Below are 27963 nucleotides of genomic sequence, written 5' to 3'. Positions count from 1 at the left end.
ATAGGCACAAGATTAATTCTGTTTCCTTTAACTTTTCCAAGTATGCTATGTTCAGTGGTAAATTTTGGCCTCTCTTCAATAAAGAGTGCATTTGGCAAAAACAGGAACATTTTCTCAGCTCTGTAGGTGATGATGACTAGTGGTTCAGTGCTCAACAGCATCATGGTTATTATCACTGGGTCTCTGGTTTCAATATAAATCTTTCCTCCTGAACATTCATATATGTGAGATCCAACTACAATCACAAGGCATAGATAGATAATACATTCAATGGTGGCATTTGGTCATTTTGACCTTACTCTGTTTCCCCTATTCTACCCAATTCACAGAAAGAGGAATATTAGATTGGCATATTCTCATACATAGAACCACTTTAAGTGCAAAGTATAAGAATTCTTTCTTTGATGTAACCATGGCTCATCTACATACCCTCTCACAGAAACAATTTTTCTCTGAGTAGTTTGCTGGGAGTCGGAACACATGTGAGGATATATAAATATAGAAAACAACAACAATAGTGGCCATCATTGATCAAGCAGGTGTGAAAACCGAGGAAAAGCTGATGTGCTGACAAACAGCCCCTGAGGCCGTGCTAACATCTACACGAGAGCTCACAGTCTATTTGCAGGTGAACTGAGACTCTGGAATTGAGGTTTCTCAGCTTAAAACATTGGGCACAGTCCTGATTTTGGATCCACGATCTGCCATGGTGCTAACCTCATATTGCTGCTTACAACAGTGCTCAGCCTCTGGAGTAACACACCTGTGCTGGAGCCTACAAACTATCACGTCATCCTAGCTGAGGTGTCCCTTTGTCCTACAAAACACAGAGAAGACTTCTTCCTAACAAAGGAAACTGAGATCTTTCCTGTCCTGTCACGAGGTGTGGGATGAGCTGCAGCACTTTGCTACTGGGAATTTTTCAACAGAATATTTAAGAGGAAAGAGCAACTTTCGTTCTTGGGCTTTGAATTGCCTTAGGCTCAGTTGCCAAGAAGTCCTTCCACCTCACCTCAGGAAAGCCTCTCTTCCATAGAGGATGTCACTGAAAACAACCCGGGCCTTCTTACCGTGCCGAGGTCAGTCTTGAGCAGGAGCAGAAACAACCTTCACTTATTTGTACTACTGGGCAATTTTAAAATGTTACCTTCAAAGAAAGAGTAGACCAGTGGAGGGGGAGATTTTGAAAGACTTCTCTCTCACAAATACGTACATGTATTTCTAAATGGTGAGATAATACATAGATTGGCTTAGTTGTATGATTACTGTTTTCACAGTAGACTGGAGATTTTTTTTATTATTATTCATTAAATCCAGGGGACTCAACCTACACACTGAGCTTTTAGAGTTAATGTAGTTCTGCCAATTTTCCTTCATAGTTTGAACTTTTGAAGAGTGTAAACCTGGTAAAAACACAATCAATATATAAACTTGAAAACAATAAAATAATAGAATTTGACTACTGTCTAATAACTATTAACATTCTGGAGACCACACTAATTTGCTTACTTTATGGGTAGCCATAGATAAACAAGATTTAGAGAAATGAGTTTATGGAGGATATTTTGTTTTCACTGATCACTAGTAATTATACTAGTAACATCTCATGTATAACTGCATACATGTTCCCCATGGTCTCCCCTGGTCAATTGATAATGGGAATTCATCTGTTTTCCTGTACTTTTCATATGTAACCATTTATAAAAATCATTAAAGAACTTTCAACTGTTTGCTTCACAAAAATTGCCCATTATATTTTGCTATGCTGCCTATTTCCTTCAAAAGTATCTTGTTGCTCTCTAAGTAGGCTTAAATGTAACCTGTGCTCTTATTTTTAATGTAGCTGAATATTGTGTCATAGTGTAGCTATCCTATACTCTTTCCACACGTGGCAATAATGGCACATTTCTAATTTTTAACAATTAATTTCCATTTTATTTTTTAAAGTTTGCACAATATATTTTCATCATCTTCTTTCCCTTCTGTCAGGCCAGCTCCTCCTAGATTCTGCCTTCCCCTCTACTACCCCAACTTCACTTTCTATATCTATCTCTTATCTCTTATCTCTATCTCTTTCTCTTTCTCAGCAAAAAGAAAAGGAAAAAATCTAACTAAAAAAAAGATAAAAATGCAAAAATAAAGAAAAACACATAAAGACAAACAAACATGGAGCCTTACTTTATTGGCCAGCTACTCCATGGCACAGGGCTTTCCCTGCACTCCACTGGAGAAAACTGATTTTCCTTTTCCAGCAGGTATCAACTGCACATAGCTTCTTAGGTAGGAGTGGGACTTTGTGTCTGTTTCTCATTCTCCATCCTAGGATTTTGTCTGGTTTGAACTTCTTCAGGCTATGTGCTTGTTGTCACAGTTTTGTGGGTTCATACTCTGTCAGTCATATTGTGTTTGGAAGATGCTGTGTCCTTGGAGACATCTATCACTTCTGCCTCTTAATGTTTTGTCTCATCTGCTGCATAGATTCCCTAAGCCTTGAAGGGAGCAGTTTGATAAAGATATACCTCTTATTACTGTGTGCTCCAAAGTCTCTCACTCTCTTCCCATCGTCCAGTTGTGAGCCTGTGCACTAATTATTATCTACTGCAAGAAGAAGCTTCTCTGGTGATGGATGAGTGATGCCTTCATCTATGAGTATAGCAATATGTCACAAGTAGTCATTTTATTAGTGTGTTCCTTTGGTAAAATAATAGTAGTTAGGTTTTCTGCTTTTTTGTTACAGGCATGTATTGTTTCATACAACTGTCTTCATTATGCCCTATAGGCGTGAGTATGCAGTGTTTTCAATTTTGTTCAATTCTAAAAAGTTTAAAAGTCCTTCCTGGTTTCTGTCTTGGCCTAATTATCATTCAGTTTCCGTGAATTTGTATACTTTCTTCCATTGTTGTTGATTTTCAGCTTTAACCCATGGTGGTCAGATAAGATGCAAGGTGTTAACACCTCCAACTTTCTTTTATATCTCTTGAGGCTTGCTCTGTGCCTCGTGTGTGGTAACCTTTGGAGAAAGCTCCATAGCCTGCTAAGAAAAAAGTATATGCTTTAATGTCTAAGTGAAACGTTCTGTAGATGCCTGTTAGGTCCATCTGATTTATGTGTGTTTCTTATGCAGCAGGAAGATGGGTCCTGTTTTCTAATCTAACTTGTTTGTCTATGTATTTTTAGGAGGAAATTGACATCATTAATGTTGAGAGTTCTTAAAGAGCAGTATTCAATTCCCGTTATTTTGTTGCTTTGGTTTGGGTTCCTATCTCTTGTGATAGGGATTCCTACTGCTTATGTCCTCTTGTGGGTAATTAACCTTCTCTTCAGACTCAAGTTTTCTTTCCAATGCTTTCTGTAGAGATGTATCGGTAGACAGGTACTGCTTAAATTTGTCATTATTATGAAATGTTTTTCTTTTTCCTTCCATTGTGATTCATGGTTTTGTGGGGTATGGTTGTGAGGATGGCATATTTTGTCTCTTGGTGCTTGTAGAATGGCCAGTCAGGCTCTTGGGCTTTCAGAGTCTCCACTGAAAAGTCGGGTTTTATCCAAATGAGTCTGCTTTTGTATGTGATTTGTTCTTTTCCCTCTGCAGCTTTTAATATTATTTTTTTTGTTCTGTACATTTAATGTTTTTATTATTATGTGTCCTAAGGAGTTTCTTTTCTGGTCCTATTTGATGCACTGTGTGCCTCTTGTACCTTCATTGGCATCTCTTTCTTTAGACCTTCTGTGATTTTGTTAAAAATATTTTCTCTGCCTTTAAACTGAGTTTCTTGTCCTTCCTCTAAACCTATCATTTGTAAGTTTGGTCTTCTTATAATGCTTTAGATTTCTGGGATGTTTCATACCTGGATTTTTTTTTTTAATTAAACATTATCTTTGACTGAGCTATCTGTTTTTTCCTACCTTGTCTTTAAGACCTGAGATCCCATCTGTCTTGTGGCAGTATGGGTGGAGAAAGAAGCCCCAACCCCACCCTGCCCATCAACTCCTGGGGCAGGTAGGAGAGCTGGTCCTGAGGTCATCAGATCAGGAGAGCTGTTCCTGACCTCAACCAGCTGCAACACTTGGAAGAGCAGGTCCTGCACCCTGCCAGGGCAGCATGACAGACCCAACCCCATTAGCACAGGAGTAAGTGAGTCACCTCTGAAATTGTGAGCATGGGACAGATGTCCCCATTTCCCATCTGGCGAACCAACCCTACAGCTGCCCAGGCTCAGGCCCACAGTTATGACTTGGTCTGCCCTAACATCCACCCCACCTATGATCTGCTGGAGCACATGAAGGAACCTGACCCACAGACCAAAAGCTGCAAGATCTCCACAACACAGGGCACCAGCAAGATGTCCAGGAAGAGTCCTAGTTGGGGCCCAGCATCAAATGCATAGTGGAGACTATGGTAATATTTTATTTGTACTGAAATGTGATTTTATTTGTATGTTAATAAATAAAGTTGCCTGGGGGTCAGAGCTAATAGCAAGCCATAGCAGAAGCTGGGCGGTGGTGGTGCACGCCTTTAATCCCAGCTCTTGGGAGGCAGAGCTAGGCGGATCTCTGTGTGTTCAAGGATACAGCCAGCATGGAGACGCACGCTTTTAATCTCAATACCAACCATAGAAGACCTGGAGGTCTGTACGGAGAGGCAGTGACGAGGAGGTCATGTGGTTGGGTTTACAACCAATGAGAAGGCAGAATAGAAAGTCTATAAAAAAGACAAACAGACAGGAAGTAACTCTCTTGCTAAAGAGGACAGCAGCAGCAGTGAAGGGTAAGGTTTTTAGCTCTTAGCTCTGACCTCTTGGGCTTTCATCTCTGCATTGGCTCTGTGTTTCTTTTTTAATAAGACAGTTACATCTACAGGAGACCAGCGACCTTGAACCAGACCAATGACTCCTTGCAATGAACACTTGCAAGTAGAGATGTATGGACCAAGGAGTATACTGTGTGACTTGTTGGGAGGCAGTGCAACTTCCATGATGAGATTTTTAATTCCTTCCTTTTTAAAAAAACAAAATTCTCATTTTATTTTCTTCACTTTTTTCTCTTGAATTTTGTTTCATTGGCGGGGGGGAGTGCAGGGTTGGAGGGTGGATGCAAAGGGACAGGGGATGAATGACATCAAGATACATGATGTGGAAAACACATAGAATAGTTTTTTTTAATTAAAAAAAAAAAAGACCAGAGAGTCTCTCTTTCACATCTTGTAGTCAGTTGATGAGGCTTACCTCTGAGCTTTTTGTTTGATATTCCAAGGATTTCATTTCCAATTTTATTCCAGTTCGGGTATTCTTTAATCCTTTTCTTTGTTAAATTCTACATTTATGTCTTTAAAAGTTGTCATTACTTCACTCATCTATGTTTTCACAGTTTTCATTAAGGTATTACTTATTTCCTTTTTAAGGTCCTTGAACACACTCATAATTGACATTTTGAAGTCCTTGCTTGTGCTTCAGCTAAATTGCTTTTCAGAGAGTCTAGCACAGTAGGGTTGCTGGCTTCTGGACGAGGCCTACTGTCTTGGTCATTCATGTTTTTGTTTTTGTGCTAGGGTCTCGGCAACTGTAGTTATGTTTAAAATGTTTCTTAGTGTAGCTATCTAGTCTTGTCCTTGTCAGGTGGGTGGTCTGTTTTTCTGCTGCCAATACGTACTCTGGGTTCTAACCAAGTGTGGTAGCCATGTGGTCCCTGATAGAGAGCTCTTCTGAGGATCAACAAGGAGTCACAAATGAATGGAGATGGGGCTAGAAGGGAAGACTGCAAGAGACTGCTGGGAAGAAGTAAAGGAAACCTGGGCCTACCTCTATCTTTTACTATGAAAAGGAATCTTTGGACTCCATGTGTTAGACATGTAATTACTTTAATGGATATATTTTCAGAAGCTGTCAAAAATATGTATATGCAGGTACATGTGTATATGCCTGTATGTATGTGTGTGCAGGTGTATGGATATGGGTATGCATATAAATGTGCATGTGTGTGTATGTGCATGGGTGTATAGTTTAAGATCTTATCAGAAAGCTTTTCATGTGTCCAGAAGCTATTTTACATGGATATATAAACAACAAGGAAGCATATAAAGCCTCAGTATGAAGACAGAAAAGCATCTCCTGTTCAGTCTGTCTAGTGTTACATGTATGTATGTATGTTTATAGGGCTGACCATTTGGCACTGAATAACCAGTCAGTGTGCTATTTCACCCACTCTCAGCATTCCTTAACTGTACTTCTTTGTGTAGGGCTGAGGCCCTATGGACTTTGCCCCCATCCACAGCTTTTCCCCATCCACATTAGTACACCTATCATGGTTGCCCTTGTTCAGCTCATGTTGGTGAGACATTATGGAAGCATACACACAAGTAACACTGACAGACTGAACAGGTTGTATTTATATATATGCATGTATTGATGTAATAGCAATTAATGAAATGAGAGACCATGAGTTTGAAAGAGAGCAAGAGGAGCGTATTGGAGGGTTTGAATGGAGAAAAGGGAAGGAAGAAATTATCTAATTATAATGTAATATATATAATATATATATTTATATATATATATATATTATATATATATATATATATATTCCCATTCCTTCTTTCATGCAATTGTCCACCTGCTTAGTGTCTACATGACAAATACAAAACCAACTCTGTCACTTCACTGAGATAGCCAAAAAATAAAATTTAAATTTCTAAAAACAAGAATTTTTCACATTGTTTTAACTACTTTTCAGTAGCTCAGGAGGAGAAGAGGGAGGGGAAAGTGTAGTTGGTATATAAAATAAATTTTTAAAATGTTATTTAAATAAGATAAAATAAAACAAAAAACAGTAACTTAGGGAACATTTGAGGATCATTGCTTACTGTGGAAGAACTGGTGGGTAAACATGGTTGGCTAGTTGGTTGGGTGGGTGGGTGAATGGTTAAGTAACAGAGTGGATGACTAGCTGTTTTTCCATTTCCTGTACTCTCCTAATTCATAGTGTCTATGAGCATTTATGAAAGTATACTACATTAAAACTATTAGGTGTAAAAGATTAAAACTACTAAGAATAAAGCCTCAACAATAACATATCATTAAATTATGTAATAGAATTTATAAGGTACTTTGAATAAAAGTTAAGAACAGTGACACTTATAAAGTTCAATAGAAATGAGTAAGGAAAATTTGTAGACTGGACATAACTTACACATTGCCCTGTGTCTGATATTATATAAAGCTATTTTAGATTTTGTTTTTAACTGACACAGAGGAAAATGCTATATTAATTGAGAAAAAAGTCTCTGAATAGGAATAGCATTGACTTTTAAATTATTGGCTTTATCTTGCTCTTTTATGTATGCTCAGAATAGTGACAGCATTTTCAACAATGTTCCAAAAGCCATTTAGCTTACAAAGTGGAATTATTGTGATACGGTACACTTAATGCGTTTCTTCTTCATAGCATCTTATTTCATAAAAATCAATTGGATTTTATGCCTGGCATAGAAGCCCTTCTTCTACACTGAAGTCAGAGTTATTATGGGCAAGCTGGGCAGATATCACCAAATGCACTAGAACCTTTCTGCAGTACTTATTGTTGTATAGAATGAGGCATAAGCACTCCACCACACTATAGTAGCACTTTTCCTAACATATCCATTGTAGAACTCTTTATAGAAAACTATCAATATTATCACGGTATGCAAGAATGTCCTGAAGCTTTTCCAGAGAGTAGTGGTATTTTCATCCAAAACCAAAACAACAAAAAGTACTTGTCCCAATGCACGTGTACACAGAATGAACATTTTGCATCATAGCAAGCCTGTGGTAAGCATGCACCAGACAATGTGTAAATATGTGAATGAAGGCAGTTTTCTCATATATGCAGTGATGACATAAGAGCACGAGGCACAGATAAGGGAATGTAGGTTCCATTCAAATAGAAAAAAAAGATACTGGATTTGAATATAAATAGTTAGAGCTGACCACTCAGTATATTTCAAGTTGGAAACATAATTCCATAGTGTTTGAAAGTCTAGTTGTAGATAAGGTCTCAGATGAGGATTGCATCCAGTCTCTTCTGAAAATCTTGTTTCGTTCCTATTCCCATTTGAAACTTCCCAGTTCAATTCTTATAGAAACTCAGTATGAAGATTTCCTTACTGACTAGTAATCAGCATGGGACATTCCTGAAATTGTCCTCAGTGAAAGAACTCCTCAAAAGCCTTGGTTTGCATCTCTCCTCAATGAACTTCTGTTTTCCTGGACTGTCCTGCAGTAAGAGTTCCAAAGATGGAGCACTCGTGCAGCTTCTCTATATGCTTAATCCCATGTAAACCTCTATGCACGTAATTGTGTTACTTCAAAGGCACTTTTGCCAAGCCGATGATCATAAGGAAAGGGGCAAGATAGAGTTGCCACAAACTACAATAATGAAATTAAGATGCTTAGAATATATTTTATCCTTTTTAGAACATTTATTATTACACGGTTATCTATCATAAATATTTTTCTTATAATTTTCTTTAGCTTCTTTACACACACACACACACACGGTTTCACTTTAATGCACAGTTAGGTGGAATCATGAATGGTGGGGTTTACTTAATGCAATTTTTTTTCTGATTCTCCTCCTCTTTCCACTGCTTTATTTCCTGCAAGATAAACAAAAATCAACAGTTTAGCATATTCACATGTATGTCTTAATAGTTTTCACATACCATAAATCATATATGAATATAAATGTGCGTACATACACAGTCATACAACCCTGGTCATAGCTTCTCAGGCAATATGCTTCACTAAAATTACTGTTACTAGAAAAGGAGGTTATGAATTGTTTCCAGAAACACTGTTTATCCATGTAATCAATATCCACAAATGCCAAACACATGAAACTTACAGAATTCATTCTTGCATAAATATAAATATTGTCTTTTATTTAAAAAATGTTATTTTAGGACTATAGTTCTTTGCTGTCATAGTGATATCTCTAAAAAGCACATTTTGTTCTCTCTTTTAGGTAAACTTTTTTTTCTACTTTGAATAACTTACATATTCTTTTTCCTTTTGAGGGATTTTAGTAAGTCGTATTAGGGCTACATTTTTTTTATTACAACATTGTGGACTGGTCTTTCAGTCCCTTACCTTTAGTCTTAAGAAATGCTTTGTGTTGCCTGTTTATTTTTGTTGTCTGTATTTCCTCTATTGATTTCATTATAATACTTTTGTGTTTCTAATGTTAACATACTACATGTTTAATACATGACCTGTGAATGTACTGTATGTACTGTCTACTTTGCTTATTGTCTTAATCTCTTATTTCTTCTCTGTGCTTTAAATACTTGTATCATTTTGAGTAACAACTTCAGATGTGAACAGTGAGGGGCTTCATTTTCTGTTTAGTGGCTCATATCCACCGCAGTTTGAAATGAAGGCATTCATCAATAAAGAGATTTTGTCATGGTATGCACGTGTTTCCATAACTATTCACATTACTATTTTGTATAATGAATCTTTTCCCTAGCACCTCTTCATTTTTCTTCTCTGTGATTCTTGCCAATCTTTTCCAGGTCATTGTGACTTGAGTATGGCTATTAACTATCCTAAATCACATTACACTTCCCTCTCCCAAAATGGAAACTGAAGCTTTCTATTCCATATGTATAGAGAGGGGAGCAACAGGCAAGGTGCCTTGTCCCACTGACATTCTGGGATGAAATCCCTCCAATCTCATGTCTCCTCATACATTCCTTGCCTCAAGAAGTTGATGATAATAACCTCGCCACCCAGTGATGCCTCAGCATCTTGTCTGAATCTTGTGTTCTGTTATTTACTCTCTGTGTCCTGTAGCCTCTCAAGAGATTTAAGTTCTCAGTGTTTCTAGACATCAGTCCTTACTGGGAGTGTCCTGGTTCCAATCTGAAGCCTGTTGCCTGAGCCGGGAAATGAGAAGCCATTCCCTACCTCCTCACATTGAGCCTCTTTTGCGTCATATTCAAGAATAAGGAATGAGGTGTATTCAGGCAGCTACATTCTCACCTCCTCCCCAGTGAGCAAAGCAGTAACAAGCCAACTGTGTGATTTCCATCACATAATACTAGAGCAAGGTCAGTGAAATGTGGTAATAAATGTTTTGCTTCATGGTCTCCTCCATTTGGTAAAAATTCTTTAATGACAAATTCACTTGCTTATCCTTCTCACTTCCTCCAGAATTCTTCACCATTTCTTAATCTGAACATCCACTGCATCCAAGGAATTCTTCAGTAGCTGGTGTGTTCTTCCTATTGTAATAATTCATTGTTTCCTGTCTCCACGGGAAGGATCCTTGTGCAGATGGACTATGATGTCATGCACAATAGTGTTTGTATCTGCGCTTCCCTTTGCAGGCTACACAGATCTGAGAAACTTCAAATTCACCAAATTCAGTTTCCTCGGGGTAACAAGTTAAATTAATATTACTTACCTTATAGGAATCATTTAATGCTCAAATGTGGTGATGAATGAAAATATCTGACTTGGGTTTTTACTGTGTTCCCATTGCTTTTACTGTAATTACTTCTAGTACAGCATTAATTAACTAATCTTCTATGTTGGCTAAAACCAACATGTGGAGTCAGTGATTACTCTGAGAGTAATTCATAGACTGTGTGAAAGGCAAAGTGAACTCCTGAGCCAGAGAACTTAGAACAATACTGACCTATTATGCTGAATTTTGATTATAAGAACATCCGAACTGTGCTTATTTTTTAAGACAAACATCAGAAGAAAATTAATTTAGGCATGCAGGTTAAATGAAATGGGATGGTCAAGAATAACAGATTGATTTATAACTTCACAATCTCTTTACTAATCTTAATATACAAAGTAATGTTTCACTATGGCATTTTTGTATACACATTGTCCTTATTCATCTCCCTTCCTCACTGCCACACAACTCCTTACACCTCTTTCACTTCTCTTCCCTCCTTCCCAACAGTCCCTCCTTCTGCTTTCATGCTACGGGTATTCCTTTTTTTCCTTTGACAGTGTTTAAATGTGAAAAATCTTAGTGAGACTCAAAGATTGCATACACACATACACACAGGACAAGACATTTTTTAATGTGGTAAATGCTTTCTCTATACTCACGTATATTTTCTCTCTTTTTAAATAGCTTCCTTTCAAACTAAATATGTCTCCATATTCATAAATTGAATGTTTTAAAACACAAATAATTGAAAATATGGAGAGAATATTTAAACTTGCTCAATTCACTTGTAACATAGATAATCAAAAAGAAAAATTTCAGCCATAGAAAACTATTCAGTTATTATTAAGCACCCACTTCAGATAGGCAGTGAAATATGACTTTTGGGCAATAAAGCAAATCTTTTTATATGCTCTTCTCAGTATTTCTCCAGGATGACGTGATTTCAGTACTGCTTAAGGAAAAGGTCTCCAGACTTCTTTATACAGTGTATTTGTAAGCTACACATGCTTTAATAAGTTCATTTGAGATAGAAATAGAATTCCATACTGTATATATTTAAGTGCATAACAAAAATCCGTGTTTTATTTTTATGAGTGAAATAAATTTAATACCTAACTGTTACTCTATGCTTTGGTGGTTTCTTGCTCTTCTTCCTGGCTTTGAAGGCCAGAGTCTTCATAAAGAAAAAAAAATATCTAAATGAACATTCATTATCCCTTTTGCTTTGATACTATCCTTCAGAAATGGAATGAAATAGTACCCGACATGGTGAAAAGAAATATATTTTATTTTGGGTCTTAAAGTCAAATGTAACATATAATATAGAACTGCTATGTGTTGGGAAACATGACATTTTATTACCTAACAGAAATATGAGGATATCAAAAACCATACAAATTATTTGAGCATATCTTCAAAATGTTTATGTAAGAAATGTTTTCAATGCATTGTATAAGCCTAAACCTGTTGTCAATTCCCTGAGCTAAGTTGACTGAGAGTCATGTGAATACTCTGGAACTCAGATCATTTCTATATCTCTTAAAGAAATGAATAAATTTAAGAGAAAATTGGTAGTAGAAGATCCTGAATGGTCCTATCAAATTGCAACACAGAAAACTACCAAGTATCTAAACTTTACATTTGGCTTCAAAGTCAAGACCTTCTCCTGGATTTGTGCTCTTGTTTCTCACTTGTTTATGCCGCTGCAGCTGGCTGCAGGCTAAACCAGATAACAAGGTGTTCAGTGGTCTGCAGTATAAAAGTTTATCTCCATAAGCAAAGGAGCTTTAGCTTAAGCTCCTCATTGTCTTTAAATGAGAGTTTAAGAAATATAGCAAAATCTTTGAATGGAAGCTAAATAAGATTGTTGTGGATTTGCAGTGTCTAGTCTACATGGACTTAGCATGTATTATCATAAGACAGAGGCAGAATTTCTCTAATTTGGAATATATCCTATTAATTCTCCGAAGTGCCTGTTCATCAGCCTTTGAATATTTCTAGTAGGTAGATTAACACGGTTCACAGTAACCGAGAAGCATCCCTGAAGTTACCATCTCATTAAGTTTCAAAGTGGCTGTTAATAAGATAGCTAAGGAAGGGGTTCCAGAGTGAAACTTTTCAGTAATTTGATAGGAAAAGAAAACACTGGCCAGCAAGAATGGAAGTTGTTAGTTACACATGTGATTTCTGAAAGAGGGGAACCTGGAAGATGAAGCGGCCCTGCTCTGTCTTAAAAGCACACTTGGAGAAAGAGCTACAGTCTGCAAGTGGGTGCTCCAGGAAAATCATTTCTCTAACAGATTTGACACATCTTGCAATGGATTCACACTGGCTTGGCAAGCAAATGGATTAGCTTTGATGGTGTTGCCAATAGAGCCACAGTCTTTTGTTGCTGTGCAAACACATTTCTCTCTTTCTTTATATGGCCTCCAGCAAACTACACATGTTACTTTTGTTTGGGTAATTTACTGTCTTGGAAAAGGAAGTATGAAACTACTTTTCAGAGAAAAGCACTGAGACTCTTCGGCTGGCTGCATCAGGATCATGAGCTTCAGGGATATCAGCACAAAGCTTTCTCTGATCAAATGGAAATATTCAGAGGAGAAGAATAACCCTCTTGCATCCAACCAGCAAAATGCCTCCAAATGCTCCTTCACAGGGCCTGACTTTTATACACCATCTGTTTCCAAACAGACTACACTTTTGCTTTAAACATTGTTCTTCATGTTCTCTCCAGCCTGCCCCCTGTTACTTATCTACAAGATTAATAAAGACTCCTGGAATGAGAACTCTAGCTCACTCCACAGCTTCTTTGAATTGTCATTAACTCTTCTTCCTTAAAAAAATATAATTTATACTTAAAAATTTAGACTGAATTTCTCTGGCATATCTAGATACTCAAAGCAATACCAAAATGTGCTTACTTGATAGCTTGATTGCTTTTGATATTCATATTTTCTTCACAATTTTGCATAATGTTTTTTTCTGATCAAAATTTGCGGTTTACATGATTTGATGATTAGACAGGAAGCTAGTCATTTATAAGGAATAGAAAATAATTTTTCATTGTTTTATTTAAAAGAGTAGTTAGGATGCTCTTTTATCTATAAAAAGATGAGTTAATTATTTACTTAAAACACAGTGACCTTAAGTCTTCCCTTTAAACATAAAGCAAAAGTAGCTTGCCCATAGGATGTTTAAATAGAATTTTCATCTTTGGGTCTAGCATCACTTGAAACTAAAACAAACCCTAAAATTAATTTTTTTCAGATTCTCAGTATGGCCATTAAGAACATACAGATCAAAATCATGGTGAGACGTCATGTCAGTCATAAGAAGAAAGAAAAGGAAGGAGACAGTGAATAAAAAGAACTAGGAAAATGTGGAGAAGTTGAGCCTGTGGGTATCTCTGGTGATGATGTAAAATGGCAATTCATTGAATAGCAATTTCTCCATAGCATTAAAACAAAATTACTAGTAATTCTATTTCTGGATATATACACAATGAAGTGGAAGCAGAAGCTTAGACAGACATTTTATACTGACTGATACCCATATAGCAGCAACATTTCCAAAATGAAAACAGACCAACTGTGCTGGGGAGTCTTATGTCAACTTGACATGAGCTAGAGTTATCTGAAAGGAGGGAACTTCCGTTGAGGAAATGCTTCCATAAGACCAAGTTGTATGGAATTTTCTTAATTAATAGGGGAGGGCCTAGCCCATTGTGGGTGGTGTTATCCCTGGACTGGTGGTCCTGGGTTCTATAAGAAAGCAGGCTCAGCAAGCAATGGAAAGTAAGCCTGTAAGCAGCATTCCTCCATGGCCTCTGTATCAGCTCCTGCCTCCAGGTTCCTGCCCTGCTTGAGTTCCTGTCCTGACTTCTTTCATTGATGGATATGATGTGGAAATATAAGCCAAATAAACCCTTTCCTCCCTAACTTGCTTTTGGTCATGGTGTTTCATTGCAGCAATAGAAACCCTAAGATGCCAATAATGAATAAATAAAATAGGGTATATACATATAGTTATTCAGCCTTTTAAAAACTGTGGATTCCTAACACATACTACACCAGGTATAAAATTTGATGACATCATTTTAAGTGAAACAAGATGAGCACCAAAAAACAAATTCTGGATAAATCTATTTCCGTGAGGTCCACGAGGAACCAGTCTCATGGGGATAGACTGCAGCAGGCTAGTTGCCGTGGTCTGGGAGAGAGAGATAAAAGGAGAAATGTCTAATGGCTATTGTTTCTATTTTGGAGCATGAAAAGATCTGAGAGAGGCAAGCTGCATGGTCATGTGACGTACTAGGTGTCCCTGAATAGTATGCTTAAAAATGGTTTAAATGGTAAAAACTTTGTTGTGAATATTTTACCACAATAAAATTCTTTTGTTTCGAAAAATGCATATGGTCTCAGTAAAGACTATGCTTTAAAAATGTATGCTCACATTGTTTTGAAGTCATTTTGTCCACTTAGCTCAGTAAATGAGTTCACTTCCTGACTCAGGATTTAACAAAATCCCAATATTCTCTTCTGAGCCTAAAAGCATGAGTGGATACTTGGGACCTAATAAAACCCAAACCCTATCCAATTCCTTTGCTGGAGAAACAATTTTCAAAGCCTCCTGTTGAGTCAATCTCTCTTAAGACAGCTCAGGAAACCTGACACCAAACCCACTTTAGAGTCTAGAATTATCTCCACCAAGGATAAATAAATACGCCTATCTTCATGTCTGTAGAAAACTAAGAGATATTGTTGCCATCCAGAGGGGACACTTTATAGGGATTCAGACAAGGACTAAATCTTCTGCTGCTCAGAGAGGCAACCCTCTTCCCTAAATAGCTAATTTATAAACAGCTTTTGTACATGCACCCCTAAAATATGCTGGGTTTATAAATAGTTCTCATGTATGTATGTAACCTACATTTCCCAAAACCATGTGTGTAGCTGGTATTAACTACAGAACGCAGACAACAAAACACTGTGTCTAGTTTATTTACTTCTCTTAACCACTTTGGAGTCTTCTCTCCAACACTAAGCCCCATTTTATGCCCAGTGTTTGTTTATGCTGTTGCTTTGCTTTGGTTTGTTAAAATACAATAATATTAAGTTGGTTTAAAAATAATTTCATAATAAATTATGCCACTTCAAACCATATTTAAACCATGTTTAGTTTAAATATTCAGAAGCATCTAAACTATTTTAAAATGACCACATGTCCCAGGGTGTTTTGTTGTTATGACAGCAATGGTTTTAAACTGCCATTGTTATTAAAAGAAAGAAACTCATTTTCACTAATGCTAATTGTTCTTTATATTCACTATATAAAATACACAAAAGGAATTTTTATTTTTGTTTGTATCATCCCCTTAAAATGTAAACAACTATAAATCATAAATTTTGTATTTTCCATTATATACCAGCTCCAAAGAAAATTACAATTTAAAAAATAGGCTCATAACTTAAAGGACAGTAAACATGTGGCCGGTACCCCCATTGCTCCTTGGGAGTATAGCCCTGCCATGAGTAGAACTGGTATGTATACACACACACACACACACACACACACACACACACGAACATATACATATACATACTTTGATTTTCCTTACTTAAAGTGTTCTACATTTATCCTAAAAAAAATTCATTCTCGACTTCTGGAAGTACTGTGAATTTTCAACTGATTTGGAAAGTCTGGGTTTTTTTCCTTCAGAATTTTTTTTTCATGTAGACATGTATATACAGATCATGCCAAAATCTAGTTTCAAGTAAACCAAGAACCAAATCATTTTATATTTGTCTGAATGATGTAATTTTCAACTTTTCTTCTAATATTTTCACTCTGTGGTACTGTATAAATTCATTTTCTGAATGAGAAAGCAGTGTTTCCAAAGGCTGTCTATTCTACAAATCCTCATGGAAACACAAGGTAATCAGAGCCATCTCAGACAGATGTCTCTTTAATCCACTGGTACCCTGGAGGGAAAGTCCTCTTTCTTAGACTGCAAAAGTCATTCTAGGTATCTCTTGAAGCAAACACCTTCTTCATACAGCTACATTCATGTTCTATTGTTCTGATAAGACACCATGACCAAGGCAGCTCACAGAAGGAAAAGTTTATTTGGAGTGAGACCATGACCATCTTGTGGTAGGGAGTAAAACAGCATGCACGCAGTCATGACACCAGAACCTTAGCAGAGAACTCACATCAGATCCACAAATACAAGTCAGAGGGAGCTACAAGGAATGGTGTGGACTTTTGAAACCTTGAAGCCCACCCCAATGACACACCTTCTTTAACAAGGCCATGCCTCCTAATCCTTATCAAACAGGTCCACCAATTGGGAACCAAGCATTAAAAGGTCCTATGGGAGCCTTTTTCATTCAAACTACATTTCACCACTTAACGTTTGTTTGGGAATCTCTTCCCAATAGTCAGACTGCTTCAAACTTTTTATGCTGTTAGTAGCTTGTGACCTATTGCATGGCTATCCCTTCAACTAGTCTCTTTATTGTCTACGTGTGTTGGATAGTTTTAATTCAACACAACACAAGCCAAAGTCATCTGAAAGGAAGGAACCTCAGTTGAGAAAAATCTCTCCATAAGCTCTAGCTGTAGGCCATTTTCTTAATTAGTGATTTATGGGGAGGGTCAAGCTCATTGTGGGTGGTGCTATTCCTGGGCTTGTGGTCCAAGGTTGTATAATAAAGCAGGCTGAGCAAGCCATGGTAAGAAAGCCAGTAAGCAGCACCCATTCATGGTTTCTACATCAGCTCCTGCCTCCAGGCCTCCTGATCTGCTTGAGTTCTTGTCCTGACTTTCTTTAATGATGAACAGTGATTTGGAAGAGTAAGCCAAATAAACCCTTTCCTTTCCAAGTTGTGTTGGTCATGGTGTTTCATCACAGCAATAGGAACCCTAACTAGGGCTGAAATTGATATCAGAAGTGGGTTATTGCTGTGATAGACCCAACCATGACTTTTTTGGAAAGGATTATAGAGTGACTTTGGAACTTTGAGCTGGAAAACCCATTAAGTGATCAAAGCATGGTGAGCTATTCTTCAGGAGTTTGGAAGACAGTCACGTTGAGAGCAAAGCAGATTATGGAGGCCTGACATTCCAGAGAGAAGGCAGAGAATCCATTAATGACTATCATAGCCATTTTCTATTTTAAGTTCAGAATATATGGTTCTGGTTAGCTGGGATGAAGAATCAGCTGAGATTAACAAGACACCAGAACTGCTAAAGTGAAACCTTTGCTTTGCTGGGACAAGGGATGCTGTTCAGCTGAGGCTGAAGAATCACCTGAGGCTGAAGAATCAGCTGTGATTAAGAGGCCAGCATGGCCGGGCAGTGGTGGTGCATGCCTTTAATCCCAGCACTCAGGAGGCGGAGGCAGGCGGATCTCTGCGAGTTCAAGGCCAGCCTGGGCTACAGAGTGAGTTCTAGGAAAGGCACCAAAGCTACATAGAGAAACCCTGTCTCAAAAAACGAGAGAGAGAGAGAGAGAGAGAGAGAGAGAGAGAGAGAGAGAGAGAGAGAGAGAGAGAAGCATAATTGGGGTGAAAACTTCTGAGAAGTGTTTCCTCGGGGTCAGCACACAATAGCTGTGTTCAAGAAGTAGCCAGGATTGTACCTCACCCTGGCAGTCAAACTTGGCAGTACAAGAATCACCCAGATGATGCTGGTTTTGAAGGTATAAAGGGGTCAGGGAGAATAGCTGGGGCTTTGGCACTCTGAAGAAAGTCCAGGAGAAGCTACTGGTAAAACTGCAGCCCCAGTTGCAGCAAGAGATCCCAACATTTTGAAGATGATAGCACCATGGGATGACCACCAAGAACAGCAGCCGGAGTGGAGTGGAGCCAGATGTAACCTAGAACACAATCTGTGTGTGCTGCAGAGGGAGAAGTCAGAGAAGTGACCCAAGCCCTTTTGAGGAGCCCAGAAGATCGTAAGTGGATCCTAGACAATGAGTTATGTACCTTCGTGGAATCTAGTTTTGCTTTGTTCCGATTCTGACTGTGCCCTGGTTCTTCCCCCTGATCAAAAGTTTTATAACTTGCTTTGACAGGAGTCCACAGTTGAGAGACTTTGACTCTTAGACAGATTTTGGAATTTTACAAAGACTTTGGATTTTAAAAGAGACTGAATATTTTAAGGGACCATTTTTAAGTGTCTGAATTTTTAGATAGTGGGACTTTTAAAATTTGCAATGTTTATATTGTAATGTTGATATTCATGTGAGATCTTGGGGATGAACAAGAAAGGAAAGGTTATGGCTTAACAGTGATGTGTTTGTGTGTGAAGTTGACAAGGGATCACTGTGTATAGATTATTGTTCACATTTGTTTGAAAGTAGGGAAAATTAATTGCTTTGCAGGTCACTTCTACATGCTCCACAGTTCCTCTGACTTTCATAGCAGTCTGGAATGTATTGACTGTAATTTTCTCTGCTGTCCACCTGGGATTTATATGGATTCATTATTTCACAAAGGTTTCTATGACTTTCATGGGATATTAGAAAGGATAAGATATTAAATAATAGACTATGTCTCACTCATAACCAAAGTAGAAAGGAATTATACTTTTTAACAGGGTCTCTGAGGAAGCTTATTTACAAATACCTTTAAGTATGCATAAGAAGGCATGATTAGACACACAGGGGCCAGCAGGAGTGGGCCTTGTCGACTGCTAGACTGAAAGGAGAAATGGTGAGTGGAGCTGGTGTTGAGGGAGCCAGGGAAAGATGAATGGCTTCCACAGAACTCGCTAGCCAGCAACATCCAAAATTAAGGAGGAAATGGAGAGATAATGGTTGTGAACTCATCCTCTTCCATTCTTCCAATTCTATCCACATGGTGACTTCCCTGTGACAAACCTGAGCAAGGGAACTGTTTTTAATCATTTGTATTAGTCAGCACTTAGAGTACAATAAAATAAAATGGGTAGAGACAGGTTCTTGAGAGGCAATCATAAACTCTCCAGTCTTTTGAACTATCATACCACCTATCATCTATTATAATATCTTTATTAACAAGTCTGTAAGCATGTGAAAGTGTATGTGCTATGCGTATGCAGATATAGGGAGAAAATGTGGTAAACAAGAAACAGAACAAAAATATATAGCAATAAATGGTCGTATGGCCTCTGGTATATGCCAGACAGCCTACCTCCGTGATTCCCACAGCAACATTTTGGAATGGGTACTGTTATGATTCACATATTCCACATGAAGAAGCAGAGACACAGAGGGTTTAAAAACTTGTTCAAGTATAGAAGCAAGTGGAAGAGAATGGACCCACTAACTAATGGGGCTTTTATATAGAGCGAGAGTCATCGCATACACCAATAGATATGTTCATGTCCTCTCTTTACTGTTAAAACTAATTGTGGGTTTTAAACACATGTGTCTCTCCTACTGCGCTTCACCTTTTTTTTCTTTCATCCCTCACTTGTACTCTATGAGAGCATGAGACCAGAAACACAGACCTAATGAAAAGGATGCACAGAGCAAACAAATGTCACACATTGCTTCTGGGTATAATGTGGCCTGTAGTGCTGATTTTCTGTCATCAAACAGCTAAAGCTCTTCTATATTCCAAATTTTGTGAGAAGCGTGTTCCTTAAAACAGCCTAGGTTAGTGGGTAAGATAAGTCTGACTTTCTGAGTTAATTCAAAGGAAATTCCAAGCAATTGATGTCTTCTTGTACAGTTGTGTCTACATCTGGAAACTCCTTGCAAAGTTGCTCACGGGATAACAGGCATATTTTTCTTTATAGAAGAAAGAGAAAATCAATAAACTGTTCCCACAACACAAAAATATTGAGATTTCCCTCATATGTTTCTAAAACCAAAAAAGGAATTCCCTTTAAAGCATATTCAGTTTATAGGTTTGAATTTAGCCCCCAAAAAGAAAGGAATTAAAAAGCATAGAAATCAAATGGCCTCTCCTATCAATTCATGATGCATTGGAAAACCAAAGTATTATTTTTTATTTTATATAATAAGTATGGATGGATTTATTTTCCTATAATATAAATTGTCCCTAATGAATGAAATATTCTTCTATTATTTAGGCCAGTTTGGTTTTATTCTCTCCTTTAATTTTTGTGGTGTGTTTTGTTTTTGCCTTTAATTTGTACTCTGGGGATATTAATGGTGGGTGGTACTGGCTTTTATTCTGTGTGTAGTATTATTAGACATTATTAAATGTTTCATTATTTTCACATGGAGTAGTAAAAAAGATCCTTTGAAGTTTCACCAAAGATAGGGCAGAACTAAAGATAACAATTCATTTTTGTGGGAAATTCCTGCTGATATAAATTATATTTGGATCACAATCCATCTCAGACATTATGGAGAGTAACCACAATGGAACCAGGCTGGTTATATGCTAAATCAATTGAGATAATTGCTAGGGAAGGTCACAAAATCATGGTGGAATTATAGATCTTTATGATTAATGCTACAAAACATTCTGCCTAATATATTTGCTCTGCCTGTTATGACTATTGAAAAAAGTCAATGCCTTCCTAAATGTACCAAAAGAGAACTTTTACCAACATAGGATCAAATTTTAAATATCTACCTATTCTAGCTGAGACTATGTATTTTGTCCTATTATAGTCTATCATTACAGGTACTTACTGAAAGCAATTGATAGCACAATCATAAGAAAACTATCTCCCATAGGGTTCCTAGAAATGCACACTAGAAATCAATTTCCAAAGTCACAGGAGGGCAAAGCACAGAAGACCTGACCAAGAAAAGACCCCGCCTTGCCTTAGCTCATGCTTCACAAAAATTTCACAAATACTAAAGGAATAAACTCATTCCATAAACAATCCAAGCATCAGTCTGATATGACATATTGACCTAGAGAAAATTAGGAATCCATTGTGGATCCCTTTGAGACAAAAAATATATATATATATTAAAAACAGAAATAAGTAATAAAAACATTTGGTGAAAATGTTATGTGATTAAGATTAGAAGTTGCAATGACAATGTTTGAATGGGGAAGAGAAATAAAAGTATGGGCCTTAAGAAGTCCTCTTCTTTGTCAAATACCCAGGGATGTGGTTTTAACCCATGGGTTCTGTTTGTGCATCCACCCATAGAGCTTTGGACCTCAAGGGTAATTGCAAAAGCACAGATATCGATTTGCTTCCTTTAACAGAAGGATGATGTTCTGTCTTACATTTAGCCAAAAAGAGAAGGGAAATTATTGTAAATGCATTCTATTCTGCTCTAACATTTTTTAATTAAGCTACTTTTCCTTTTATGGTTACAGTCTTCAGATTAATCAAGCCAGAAACAGCTGCAGAAAAGAATCCATGGGTTCTTTATTCTAGCATAGAAAAATAAGTCTCCAAAAATAGGAAAGTATGGAACATGCTTTTGTACGAAAATGCCTTTGATAATTACTCCCAAGGATTAAACACTTCCTTCAACCTTTTGCTGTGTTAATCTGAATGTCGTATTTCTACCTTTAATAATAATTTCAGTTACTCATTTGCAAATGTTCCTCCTCAGATTCAAACAATTCTTCATCCCTATTTGACTTATTATCATCTGCTCTTTCTGCTAAGATAGACCATGTTTAATGACAATATTATGTAAAACACCAGGCAGCAGGAATTTCTTGCCTGCATTAGGAAGGCGGCAATGCAGTGTTCACCAGATTTTCCTAGACATCAAAAACTAAAGTTTAAAACATCAAGAGTTACCTCAATATCCATTCTCATTTATAAGTATTGATGTTTAAATTACTTTTTTCAATGGCAGAGGTATTCAAACCAGGAATAAAAAGAAATAGCTAACCTGAAAAAAACAATCTGAAGTCTGTAATGCGTTTGAAGAAAAATTAAAATTATAAACAGACAGCATTTTACAGAATTACTTAGAAGCCAACCTCCACCAATTTATAAAAAGCCTTGCATTTCTGAAGCAGATTCTCTTAAAATGAATGAATCATGACACGATCCTGAGTGCTTAGCTATGACATCTGTTAGGTGGTGAATTGCATTGCACGCCACATGCATAATGAAGGAGAGAACAGTTTTTAGTTCCTGGAGTGTTCCTCATGTGGAGATGTGCAAATTGAGTCAACAAAACTCAGGCCAGATGGAAAAGCTACGATGCTGGAAGTTGCCTACAATGTATTGGTGGTGCTAGGTATCTCTTAAAAAATGAATAAACTGATGAGGTCTCTGGGGAAACGTATTTATAAGCTGCTCAGTATTCCAGATGATGGCAAACCCATTGTGTAAGATTCTGCTGTTACAGGGAAGAATCAGTGTCAAATGATATACAACTCTTATTACCTGGGTAGGACATTATTTTATTCTTCATAATAAGACATACGGAGGTTAGAATACCAATAAGAAAGATGTCCCTGCATTCAAAAAGAAATAAACTAATATGCCAAACTGAATTAAAGATTAAAGAACGGGAGTTGGAAAGATGGTGCAATGATTAAGAGCACTGGCTGCTCTTCCAGAAGAGTTGCATTCCATTCCCTGTATCCACATGGTAGCTAACAATCATTTTTAACTGTAATTTCAAAGGACCCAACACCCTTTTTCTGGGCTCTGTGGGCACTGCACATACATGATATGCAGACCTATATGTAGGTGAAACATCCACAAACAAAGTAAAAATAAATTTTAAGAAAAGATTAAAGATAAACTTTGTATTTTGTGTATTAACAAATACTGTTTTCCTGGATGTTTTGACTAGGTAACTCTATAGAGATTTGATATTTGGACAGGAAACATGTCACCATATTCTATTATTTAACAAGCACCTTTAAATATATATTCAAAAAGTATATAGCATACATTAAGAGAGTTGTGTGTGTGTGTGTGTGTGTGTGTGTGTGTGTGTGTGTGTGTGTGTGTGTGTGCAAATATGTGTTTCTGTCCTCTGTACCTACATGGGAATGCACATGGACATTTAGTGTATTGATTAAGCTTTGTTCCAACTCATGATTCAGGTCTAAAGTTGTTTGATTAAAAAAATTCTAAAATTGTAATCTTTGGGGGCCTACATGAAGAAAATGTGTATTGAAAAGTCGTTAATGTTACAATATAGATCTGCTCCTACTTCGAGTTGCCTTCACAGGGAACGTTATTGTTAGTCATACTGTCATTCACATTTCTAAGTATTAATTTCACTAACGCAGGGCTCATAAGATTCAGTTGATCCCAATAGTCAGAAAAAAACAAAAGACCAGGTGACCAATCAGTAGGAATTGTGAATGTCAGTTTTCTTTTCAACTACCCTGTAATGGGCAACATATTTAACACCCATATCCTCTTCTTCTGTCCCCTGCAGTGGGACACAGGGCGTGACAGTTTACCAGCCTTCGTGACAGCGTCTCTGCAAGTGTCAAGTACTGAGCATGGTTTCCAAGTTGAAAACGGATGCTTTATACATACAAGGTCCAGTAGAGGAGGCTGTCTGTGCTGCCTCTCAAAACTGGAATTGGCACAGTATAGACACAATGCAGCTGTTTCCCAGAGGGGAGTGCTTTGAAGACCAGACGACTCAGTGTCCTCTAAGAGGCAGTGTAGATGGCCACTCACCACATAGAACTGAAAGAAATGCCTCACTATGTAGAACTTAAATGTTATTTGTACAAGACATAGATATCTCCAGTTCACAGAATTACAGTTTTCAACACATTCTGCCACAGGAGAAGCTAGCAAACATGCCAAAGTATATATTTACAAAATAATTATCATGAAATCCACCAACCACACATAACCAGTGCCAATAATACTTCATTGTATTTACCTTTTTCATCAGTTGACATTTCTTCTAAAATATATGATGTCTAAGTTACACTCAAATACTTCTACTTTTCTCTTAAAGTGCAATAAACATCCTTATCATTACTATTAAGGGCTGCTAAAATCTGCACTTATATATGCACATATACCTTACTTCGTAACTAAGAATAAAGGTGTTTGACTCCCATAAGCACTGTTATTAATAGTTTTAACTATTACTTTATTTTGTCATATATTGGTTTCTTAGTGAGAAAATACAACTTACATGCAACTCAAAATAAAGATTTTGTGGGGTATTATTAGTGCATCAGTTCCTAAAATTGTCACCAACAATCCACAAAGTGTTAATTTTAATTCACTTTCACAAACCACACTTAGTGAGTTCTCAGTCTCTTTCCTTATTTTGTTTTGTAATGTATATGTGGTACATTGTTTAATTTGTGTTTGTTTTGTTTCTAGTAGAAATCAGCATAAAAAAATCTTTTTATGTTCAGATTTCTTTTAACATAGATTTTCACCCTTTGGCCAATTTTTATAAGTTATAATGTTACTTTTTTAATAATACCATTTTAGTAAATAAATATATTTGATTTTGTTTATTTGTAACCAATATTGGTCTTGTTTCTAACATTTTATCAAACATTTCTCTGAAATATCATCTTTAATTTGACTATTTTTATCAACAGTATTCAATTTTACTTAAATTTGTCAGCCTTCTCTACTGGCATATGGAGAGGGGTGCTATGGGGGTTGCTCCCATGGTGAAGCATGTTGACAATCTCTGTAAAGTTTAAACATGTATGTAGCTTCAAACCAGAATTTCAAATGGGGCTGCTTGGGGAAGAAGGCTGTAATGGGGTACAGGGAAGAGAAGTGTGTGGTTTTATCGACAGAAACCAAGTACATATTCAACATCCAATGAAACCCAGTGCATGCATGCCACATGTTTTAAAACAAATAGATAAAATAAAACAGAGGAAAGTGTTTTTAAAAAAAAGATAAAGTAATCTGTTGGTATCTGTCCTGTGTATTTCCATTCATATAAGTAACACTGATACACAGACAAGGATATTTTTTGGTATTCCTGTTAGTGATGATACATAATTTAAACAACTACAGTATCACTGGAAAATTGTTCACTCAAAATGGAACGTGGAGCCACTGAGAAATAATGAGGTGGGGTTTAAATTGAGACATGAAAATCTCCCCAGAGAAGATAATTAAACTAAAATAAACAGCCTAGAACTGTGAGTATAGTATAATGTTTTTGTGGGCATCACAATGCATATGTATATGCACATGTCTCTATAAATATAGAAATTGATATTGAAGTGAATATAAATATGGATATAGGCATAGATAAGTACATATGGAAATAGAGTTGTGGATCAAAGCATAGATGTTGTGATAAAGACACATAAGCATAGATACCATCAAAGAAACAGATGGTTACAGAAGTAGAGATGGAGAGATCTTCCTCATGGGCTGGATCTCTGAAACTCAGCAGGAACCAGTGCTCACCCTTGACTCTTCTTATCATTGTGACCTCCCACTGGTCTCCAATAGAGCTTCACCCTAAGTAAACCTATATGCTAACAACAGCAAAATGTATGATTCACATTAACTCTAAAAACTCTTCCACTCATTTCTTTTTTTTAATTTTGAGTAACAAATACTCCTTAGCAGGTAAGTCAAAACACTGAGGCCTGACCAATCTCACTTATTTGTCTCACTCTATTTCACATATCCATTTAATAAGCATTACAAATTAGAGTTCAACAATTAACTTAGAGGCGTTCTTGTGGCCCTAACATTTCCTCATTTCATTAGGGTGAACGCTATTCTTCCTGTGGCTCACGCAACGTCTCTGTTTTTCATACTTGACTGTCTTTTCCTGCAAATCCCATCCTATATAAAAGCAATGGAATAATGGATATATTAAAGTCATTTGTATTATATTCCCTTTTAAAATCTTAGTTATATGCATTTAACATGAACAGTAATCATGGAAGGGAATATTTCTGCATAATGCATGGTTTTATAGATAAAAAAATTTATTCAAATCAAATCTTTTGGAACTTCAAAAACTATAAACACTGGTTCAAATTCAACACTGTATGTCACTTAAACCTAAGGAAGTATTTTTGACAAATGAAGGTGACAACTAACCCCCTTTTGGCAGAAAGAGATTGAATTGAATATATATATTCTTATTCTCATATTCAAAAGAAATATAGTAAAGAGGTATCTATTTTCTATTCAGTCTGATTTCTATACTGTCTAATGTGTATCAGTTTTTTAAAATCAGACACTTCTTAAAAAAAGCGTTAAAGCCGGGCGGTGGTGGCGCACGCCTTTAATCCCAGCACTCGGGAGGCAGAGGCAGGCAGATCTTTGTGAGTTTGAGGCCAGCCTGGTCTACAGAGCGAGATCCAGGACAGGCATCAAAACTACACAGAGAAACCGTGTCTCAAAAAACCAAAAAAAAAAAAAAAACAACAACAACAACAGCGTTAACGTTACTAAACCAGAAGTAATGAATGAATGTTCTGTCCCCTCTCCCCCCTCAAAAAAAATCATAATTCTTCCTACTCTTCTCTCCCTTCTTCCCTCCCTCCCACTCTCTTCCCCCCCCCATTCTCCCCGTTCTGTTCCCCCTCTCTCCTACCCTCTCTCCCCCCTCTCCCTTCTTTCCCTCTCTCCTTCACATCTTCTCTGTTGTTCTCTCTCCCAGGCACACACCTGCATGTAAATATTTGTTTCATGTACAAAACATCTTAAGGGATTCTATCACCTTCACACAAAAGCCAACTGAAAAGAAATAATGACCACAAATAGGTTAAATCCTACCAATGCCAATCAAAATGAGGCCCCACCGCTTTGAACCGTTTAAATCACAAAGAGCAGCATTGTTCATAGTAAGTAATTATGGTGGCAGGGGAACTTGGAAGTCAGAAGCAAGGAGGATACAAGAGGCACGTCCAGAATTTCCTGAAACCAAGCTTCCAAAACACCAAGTGGCTAGCTGGGGAAGTCAACAGCTATACACCTATCAGCCATTTTCATGCAAATTATGAATCCAGTAAGCAAGTCAAAAATAGTGGCAAACACTTAGACTACATCCGTAGTCCCTAATCAAAGGCTTGCCTTCACCTGTGCTCAGTGGGAACCATGCTTTCTCCCTCCATTGGCCTTTCCTTTCAAGCTAACAGAACACAATTATCTAAGAAGCAGTACAATTAACTAGAAAGAAAGAAAAAAAAAGCGATCAAACAATATGTTACTCAGGCAGGAAAATGCCATGCCAATGTCTTTCATTCTTGGCTCCTCTATAGCAGATGATTTCACAGCCTTTTCATTAAGAAGAATGAGAATAAACACACTTTGCTTGCCTTCTCTCCACACCTGCCTCTCCTCATGCCTCTTTGAACCCTCCGTGAATTGCTCTGCTGATGTCTGTCTTTTGACAACGAAGTGTAAATAAGATTCTAGCGCAAGATTCAGTATGACCCTATGTGTTATGAATAAGGTCTGAAATGTCCCTTCTAAAAGTCAAAGCCCTTTATCAATTAGCATACTGCATCTCTTCACTAATGTCCATCCCTGTGAATGCTTAAATGAGGATCAAATGTGGACGAAGGGGTAGGGATGGGGGTGGGGTGCTTCCAAGTGAGCTGTGGAGCAGCGTCATATACTTATACTTAGAATACA

Source organism: Peromyscus californicus, unplaced genomic scaffold, assembly GCF_007827085.1.
Source record: "Peromyscus californicus insignis strain IS unplaced genomic scaffold, ASM782708v3 Scaffold_21__1_contigs__length_65335640, whole genome shotgun sequence".
Classification (NCBI taxonomy): Eukaryota; Metazoa; Chordata; class Mammalia; order Rodentia; family Cricetidae; genus Peromyscus; species Peromyscus californicus.
Note: the sequence above shows the minus strand (reverse complement) of the source record.